Below are 8,329 nucleotides of genomic sequence, written 5' to 3' on the forward strand. Positions count from 1 at the left end.
GTTTGGGAACTGAATCAGAACAGAGAGCAGAGCACAGAGTAGGACAAACAGATGAAAAAATAGGTTACTTTTAATAGAATAGTAATTTCTTATCTATCATGGGGCTCCTGAGAAGTACCCTCGCTGATAAAACTAAAATTGATAGACGAATGCCTTTTCAAAAATGGGAGGTTGGGATAAAAAACGAGTAAAATACCACATATATATCTACTACTACTACTTGATACACACAAACACATACTTTAAAATACATAGAGCCCTGGCTGGTGTGGCTCCATGGATTGAGCGCCGGCCTGCGAACCAAAGGGTGGCTGGTTCGATTCCCAGTCAGGGCACATGCCTGGGTTGTGGGCCAGGTAGGTCCCCAGTTGAGGGCGCATGAGAGGCAACCACACAGTGATGTTTCTCTTCCTCTCTTTCTCCCTCCCTTCCCCCCTCTCTAAAAATAAATAAATAAGATCTTTTAAAAAATTAAAATATATAGAGAGTAGATATCATTCTAAAGACTTCTGCTTCCTCCCAAAACCTATATTCCTTGAGAACCCTTTTAAATCATTCTCTCTGTTAGTCCAGAAATGGGACTGCGGCTGTGTTGTAGACTAACCCAGCTGCCACATTATGTTGTGTAGCCTGCACTCCCCTCTCAACATTAGATTATGAAAATTTTCATACGTACAGCAAAGTTGCAAGAATTTTTACAGTGAACACTCCCATGACCACCACTGAAGGTCTGCCATCAAGCTTTTATTAAATTTGCTTTATCACCTATAGCTATAGGTACTTTATCACCGACAGTCAGCTATTGCTGCTTGACAAATTTCCCCAAATTAGCAGCTTATTTAAAACAGTAAGCATTTATTATCTCACACAGTTACTGGGGGTTGGAAATTTGGGAGTGATGTCATTGGGCTGCAGTTAAGGCATGGGCCAGGGCTCCTGTTATCTGTGACCTGACTGCGGCTGTCCAGCCCACTTCCAAGAGGGATCATCCACATGACTTTTGGCCTGAACCTTAAAGATAGCATAAGACAGCATCAAATGGGTGCTGTTGACAATAGTGATCCGGAAATGGTGAGGGGAGAGGAGCACCTGGGGACTTCAGGGAGGGCTTTACTCTGAAGGTGCGACTCGCTTGGAGCCTGCACCCATGGGCATGACATCTCCAAGGGCGGAGATCACACAGGTGCAGAGAGAGAAATTCATGTGGAGTGTAACGCGGAATGAGAGCATGCTTTGAGACGCCTCCTGAGGAGCAGACCGGGTTTAAGGTGATAGATTACATTGGTGAAGGTGGTTTTAATGGCACCTAAAAAGGAGGGGCCTCACCTACCAAGACTGAAATCATTAGATGTGGTCATTAACGTTTGAAAAACAGCAGCACCGAGAGAATTATTTTTCTAGTCACACATACATTTTTATTCATTCATTCATTCATTATGTTTGACTAAGGTTGTTCAACTGACATTGAAATATTGTGAGTGGCTCCCTACTATTCACTAAAGCTTTGCTCCACTGAGAACTTTTTTTTTTTCCTTCTTACAAAACATCTTAATTTTTAAATTTGTAGCTCTGTTTCTGACCCCCAAATAGGCCTGAATGGACAACAGAAAGGTCTCTGGGACTGTTTGGCTTTCCTTAAACCATGAGGGTTATAGCTTCTGCCCCTTCAACACACAGGCACTGTCTCCAACCAGGGCATCGGGCAGGCAGGTGAAGGCAGGAGGGCACTCCTGAGTGGTGTGTGAGGTGTGTGGAGGGTTTTAAAGTCCTCACCTAGCGGGGAGAGGAGGTGAGCTGCCCTCTGGGTTTCTGTAGACCCCTCTCTCCATTCTCCCTTTGATATGCACGCAGGGACCTGCCTCTCTCCTGGAAGCTTCCTGGTGGTGGGCTGGTAGCAGCATGTGTGTTAGGGGAGCTCTGCCCAGAGGGGAAAATTCAGGTGAGGTTCGCTTTCTGAACCAGGTAGGTAATGTATTAGTGCCCTCTTGATTTGAAGGGGAGGATCATTCTTTATGGTCAAAGAACAAAGGGTGATCAGTGAAAAATACCTTATCAGACCAAATCAGTGACCCATGCATGAATCAAAGACTTCCAAGCTTTTAGTGCTGGATAACCTTGGAGATCACCCCATACAGCCCCTCATTTAAAGATAAAAAGGAAACCTAGAAGCCAAGAAACTGGGCAGTTGGTTTGAGGCCAGGCCAGCTAGGTTCTGGGCCTTATGGTTCTCTGTTAGTCAAGGCTGCCAAACATTTTGTACTTACTTTGTATATGTTGGATGTCTTATTGATACTTCACACAATGCCCATCCATTACTTCTATTGCAAAATTTAAAAATTGCCTTTAAACTTCTTGCCAAAATAATGCAAGTTATGTAATACTTAACGGCATTCATACTTGCCAGGTACTATTGTAAGTTCCTTACAGATAGAAATCTTCTGACAAATTATGAGGTAAATGTGATCACTATTTCCATTTTATGGATGAGGAATCGAGGCATGAAGAGGTCACGTTAACTCCTCCAAGGTGATACAGCGATGTCTGACTAGCCAGCGATGGCACTGGGACTTAAAGCCAAGCCTGCTGGCTTTCCAGTCCATGCTGTTAACTGCACTACACCCCAATTCCCTGTGCAAACATTTGTGCTATTTACTGAATATGCAAAGCTTCCTGTTTTCCAGGTGTGTGATTTCTGGCTTCCTTGTTTGTGTTTGTGGGGCCATGTGACTACTCTGCCAAGTAGTTATGAGAAGTGTATGTGTCATTCTTGGGCTGGATCATGTGATCACTAGTGTGACCTCTCTTTCCCTGTGCCAGGGAGACAGGCAAGGCGCCAGGTGGAGGTTTCTCAGTCAGCCTGGGCAAGTCAGAGGAAGCAGAGCTCCATCCAACCCTGGGTGGACATGGCTTCACGTGTAACTCCTGTCGTTCAGCCATTGAGACTTTGGGTTTGTTTGTAACGTGGCCCATCCTGACTGATGTAATCTCTGCTGTGCCTAATGTTTTAAGGGGTACTTCAGCAAATAAGTTAGATACTTAAAGGTCTCTCCAAATAATTTATTTTTTAGCCTTATTGGGTGTCATTTATTTTCTCTTATATACATAGAAGGCAGCCTGTCCTATGGAAATAGCATCGAGCTTGAGGTTGAAAGTTCTAGGTTTTGGTCATTATTTTTCAGTGCAGCAGCTTTATTGAGATATAGTTTACATATCACACAGAACACCTACTTAAAGTGTATGATTTCGTGGTTTTTAATGTATTCACAGAATTCTGTAACTATCACCACGATCAATTTTAACAACATTTTCATCACTCTAAAAAGAACCCCTCTTACCCATTCACAGTCACTCCCCTTTTTATTCAACCCCCGCAACCCTAGGCAACTGCTGATTTACTTTCTTTGAGAATGAAATCATATGGAATGAAAGTTCTGTGAGAGCCAGGACCTTTGCCTGCTTTGTTCTGTGCTGTGACTCTGGTGCCTAGCGCAGTGCCTTGCACATGGCAGGTGCTCAGCATATACCTGTTGGATGAGCGAATGGCTGCCAAAGGCATGGCTGAGAGCAGGCTGGTGACAGCCAGGTGTTGCTCAGCGTTGCTGTGGATGGGGAATGAAAGGGGCAGTAGAATAACCTGCCAATGATCTTTGTCTCCTGTTTATCCAGGAACTTGTGTATCAGACTTTTTAATGAAGATGCAAAGATAGGCCCAGTGAAGACTCTGTCCTTGATGTGGGGTGGGTCCTAAAATAAAACCCCCTTGCAGAGCTGAGGACATGGAGGAGTAGGTGTGGACCCACCAGAGCCCAGATTCCTCTTCCTCCCAAATCCACACTTTCCTCAGCACCTCACTGGATTCCCTCCCCTCTAGAGAAACCTGCTGTCCCTGGTGCCTCTTCCCTGGATACGTGGCCAGGGGTGAGACCTGAAGCCATGGATTGTACCCTTTTCTTAGAGGCATACACCCAGGCATTAGGGATTCTGCTGTTATTTTCTAGGGAACAAAAGAACTAAATTCAAATTAGTTTTTTTCTAAATTGCCCTAAGATTTGCTAGATGATTTTGTGACAAGTGACTGCATTCCCCTGTACTTGTCACGCCCTGAAAGGGAAGTGAGGAGAAGTGTGTAGAGAGAGGAGAGAGATGGTCACAGAGGCAGAGACCACGCTGCCAAGGTTTGGTCTTCAGGATGGTTCTGATAGCAGGGTTGCCCTGACTGTTCTTGTAGTCCCTTCAAGGTGAAAGCAGCCACAGAGGCATAGTCACGGCTGTCTGAGTCCTTTAAACTTTGATGCACAGACGTTATAGAAAGCTAACAATCATCTTCCACTTTGATCATTGTTACTCCCAATATAAACTTACAGCAATATTTAAAAAAAGCAGTACATTCTATACTTGCAAAACTCCAAGCATGTCTAGTAGAGAGGCTGCGTCTCGGGATGAACAAAGCAAAGGTGGCTGTTAAAATTCTCTCCTTCAGACAGCTGTCAGTCCTGGTACCCTGCTCTCCCCAGTTCCTCATGAACTGCCATGAGGCAGCTCTAAGCCACCTGTTGGTTTTGTTTTGTAAAAAAACAGCCAGCATCTCCACCTGAGTTTGGGGGCAGAGGTGTAGTTGTCCGTTTTGCTGAACTTCCAAACTGTTGGCAGATGGCTGTGCAGTTTGGAGGGCGGGGCTGCAGGCCAGGGTGGGCACAGGGAGCACATCTGTGGTTGGGCACCTGTGACTGGAATGAGGTATTTTCAGTGCTTTACCAGCATAAGTGATGCGTGGAAACTGATTCCTTGACCATGTCAGAAATGCCACTAAGCTTAGCAGGCGGCGGCTGCAGTCCAACCTAATCAAATGTACTGATGCAGGGAGATTTCTCAGCTGCTCTGGACAGAGTCAAAATAATCCTTGTTGCTCTTCTTTTCTTAAAATAGTGAGTGGTGTGAAATCCAGATCCTTAGGTTTAGAGCTCCTTTTAATTTTTTTTTCAATTAAACTAATAAGTGTGCACAAACCTTGAACATACAGATCGATGAGTTTTCCCATAAACTTGAATACGTAAAAGTTTAAGAGAAATCTGTCTGCGTATACCAGACAACACGCAGGTGGGTGTGGGGCACATTGGTGCTATGCTGGTTGGTTGTCGATTTCAGCATTAAAGTGGTGATAGGTATGTAATTTTTAATACATTGTGAAAAGAGGCACTACAGTGCTGGTCTCTTTTACTGTATTAATAGACTCAAGCAACTCATTTGATGAAATTCAGGTAGGTTGAAAAGTCTGATGCCCATTATTAGTTTTTCCTAGTGTGTGTGTATAGGTAGTGTAATGTTGTGTTAAAAAAAAAACTTGTGGAGATATTCATTAAAAACATCACGTGGAAGAAAACAACTTACAGTGGAACCATTATAGATGAAGAAATTTAGATTTATAGTCCAACTAGATTGTTTTATCAAAACAATTATTACAACTTGCTATAAGAAAAAAACTTACAGTGGAACCATTATAGATGAAGAAATTTAGATTTATAGTCCAACTAGATTGTTTTATCAAAACAATTATTACAACTTGCTATAAGAAAAAAACTGATAGCTATGTTTATTTTGACCATTTTGAAACAATTAGTCGTGACCTTTAAAAAGAAATTATTTTATCCGTATGATAATTAGAGATTGCTCTGTAGAATAGAAGCACAGAAGCCTGGCTATTTGTTTTCCCAAGGTTGTGGGGACCTGGGTAGACCATGGTAACGTCAGCTTGGGTCCTGGGATCCTGGTGGTTGGTCATAGCTCCTGTTTGACTTTTTTGGATACACGCCTGTCTGCAAGCACTCCAGAGCAAAGCCAGTGTCTCCATACCCTCACTGATTCGTTCGCTAAATCATTATTCTACCTTGTACCAAGAGCTATGTCAAGTACTAAAGGGACCTGGAGCAGCAAAAACTGACATGGTTCCTGCTTTCATGGTCTTTACAGTCTAGTGGGAGGCAGACAACCAAAATATCTTAAATAAGATATTATTATTATTAAATATCTTAAATAAGAGAAGGAAAACTCTGACTCCAAAATACCTCCGCTGCCTTGCGGCATACCTCTTCAGGGGAAAGGCTAAGGGAGTAAACCCCGACAGAAAATCCGGAGCCGGAGTCCCTAAGGCGGTTTGACGTTGGAGTCAACACCGGCAACTCCTGCGGCGCACCTGAAGCCAAGCTGTATTGACTCCGTCTTTCCCTTGGGCCCTTCAGCTGCGAAGAGAGGGGGGGTCTGCTGCATGGGCAACAGCAGACCCTCCATATCACCCTGCCCAGGCTCTGTAGCTTCAGCTTCACTGGAGAGGACACTCCAGCGTCATCGCAAGATGTCGATTCAACACGGGAGGAGACAGATACCGTGTCACTCCCGAGTCGGACTGCACAACCATTCTCGGCGGTGCAGATAGACTCTTAAGAAGCTACACCATCGTCTCTCGAGACGGACGGCTGCCGACGACGACGACCATAACAGAATATCACTGGGTGGCTTAAACAACAGAAATTTATTTTCATGCAGTTCTGGAGCTAGGAAGTTCAAGACCAAGGTGCCAGCAGGGTGCCTTTTCCTGGGGCCTCTTTCCTTAGCTTGCAGATAATTGCCTTCTCACCACGTCCTCTGTTGGCCTCTTCTCTCTGTGTATACATCCTTGATGTCCAGGGGTCCCCAACGTCTGGGCTGCGAACCAGTACTGGTCCTGGAGGTGAGCCTGAATGTAATGCACTTGAATCATCACCAAACCATCCTGCCTACTCCCTACCCTCACCCCTGGTCCATGGAAAAATTGTCTTCCACAGAACCAGTCCCTGATGCCAAAAATGTTGGGGACCGTGTAGGATGTCTATACTTATAAGGACTGAATGTATGTGTCTCCCATAGTATGGCTGTATTTGGAGTAAGGAAGTAATTGAGCATAAGGCAGGGGGTCCTGATCCTTATAAGGAGACACCAAGGAGCTCCCTCCCTTCTATCCCACTCCCTCCCCCTCACACACACACTAAGGAAAGGTCTTGTGAGATCAGAAAAAGAAGTGTCCTTCTACAATCCACAAAGAACACTCTTACCAGAAACTGAATTGTTTGGAACCTTGACCTTGGACTTGTAGCTTCTAGAACTGTGAAAAAATAAATGTCTGTTGTTTAAGCCGCCCAGTTTGTGGTATTTTGTTATGGCAGCACCCATCATGTTGGATTACGTTCCTAGCTTTATGACTTCATTTAACCTTAATTACCTCTTTAAATATCTTGTCTCCAAATATAGTCACATTCTAAGTCCCTGGGGGGACAGGCACACTTAGATTCATAACAGAAGCTATTGAAGGTTTGTTACTTGAGCTTTATTGAGACATTGACATGCATATAACATTGTAAATTTAAGGTATACAGTGTATTGATTTGATGCTTGTATATATTGTGAATAGATTACCACAATACAGTAACCCCACATACATAGTTACCATAATTTTGGGTGGTGTTAACATATAAGATCTACTCTTAAACAACTTTCAGGTATATGATATAGTACTGTTAATTATAGTCACCATGCTGTACATTAGGTCCCCAGAACTTATTTATCTTATAGCTGGAAGTCTGTGCTCTTTGAGCAATATCGCCCCATTTCCCCCACCCCCCCAGCCCCTGATACCCAGCCATTTACCTTTTATTTCTATGAGTTCAGCTTTTTTTAGATTCTGCATATAAGTGAAATCATACAATATTTGTCTTTATCTGACTTATTTTACTTAGCAGAATGCTATTGAAGTTTTTTTAAAATGATGAGACTGGCTTTAATTTAAAGATTGAGAATATCACTTTGTACTGTGGAGAAAAGATCAGAGGGAACCAAAGTGGATTTAAGTTGTGTAATCAGGAATCTGTTGCAGAAACTCAGGCAAAACAGTGCCATTTGGGATTATAGTGTGGTAACGGAGATGGATGTGAGGGGAGCTTTTAGACACAAAATCAACAGGAGGCAGTGGTGATGGGTAGAAGCATTCAATAGAGGGAATGGGGAAAAGGGAGACTTCAAGATTGACTCCAAATGTTTAGACTAATAGAGTTGCAATAGGAACACTGGAGGAAGGTAAGTTTGGTCTTGGATTTGTGGAGTTGAAGTGCTTTTGAGACATCGGTGTGGGAACGATGAGTGGGCAGTTGGATATATGGGTCAGGAGTTTGAAGGAGAGATTTGGAATAGAGATACGAATTTGAGAGTGTTGGGCCTACAAATAGTAATAGTACTTCGTGTACTCTCTGGCATATTTTAAATTCTTGATAAATAGTTTTTAATAAAAAACAAATAAATTGTG

This window comes from Furipterus horrens, unplaced genomic scaffold (genome assembly GCF_987537825.1).
Source record: "Furipterus horrens unplaced genomic scaffold, mFurHor1.1.pri manual_scaffold_6, whole genome shotgun sequence".
Classification (NCBI taxonomy): domain Eukaryota; kingdom Metazoa; phylum Chordata; class Mammalia; order Chiroptera; family Furipteridae; genus Furipterus; species Furipterus horrens.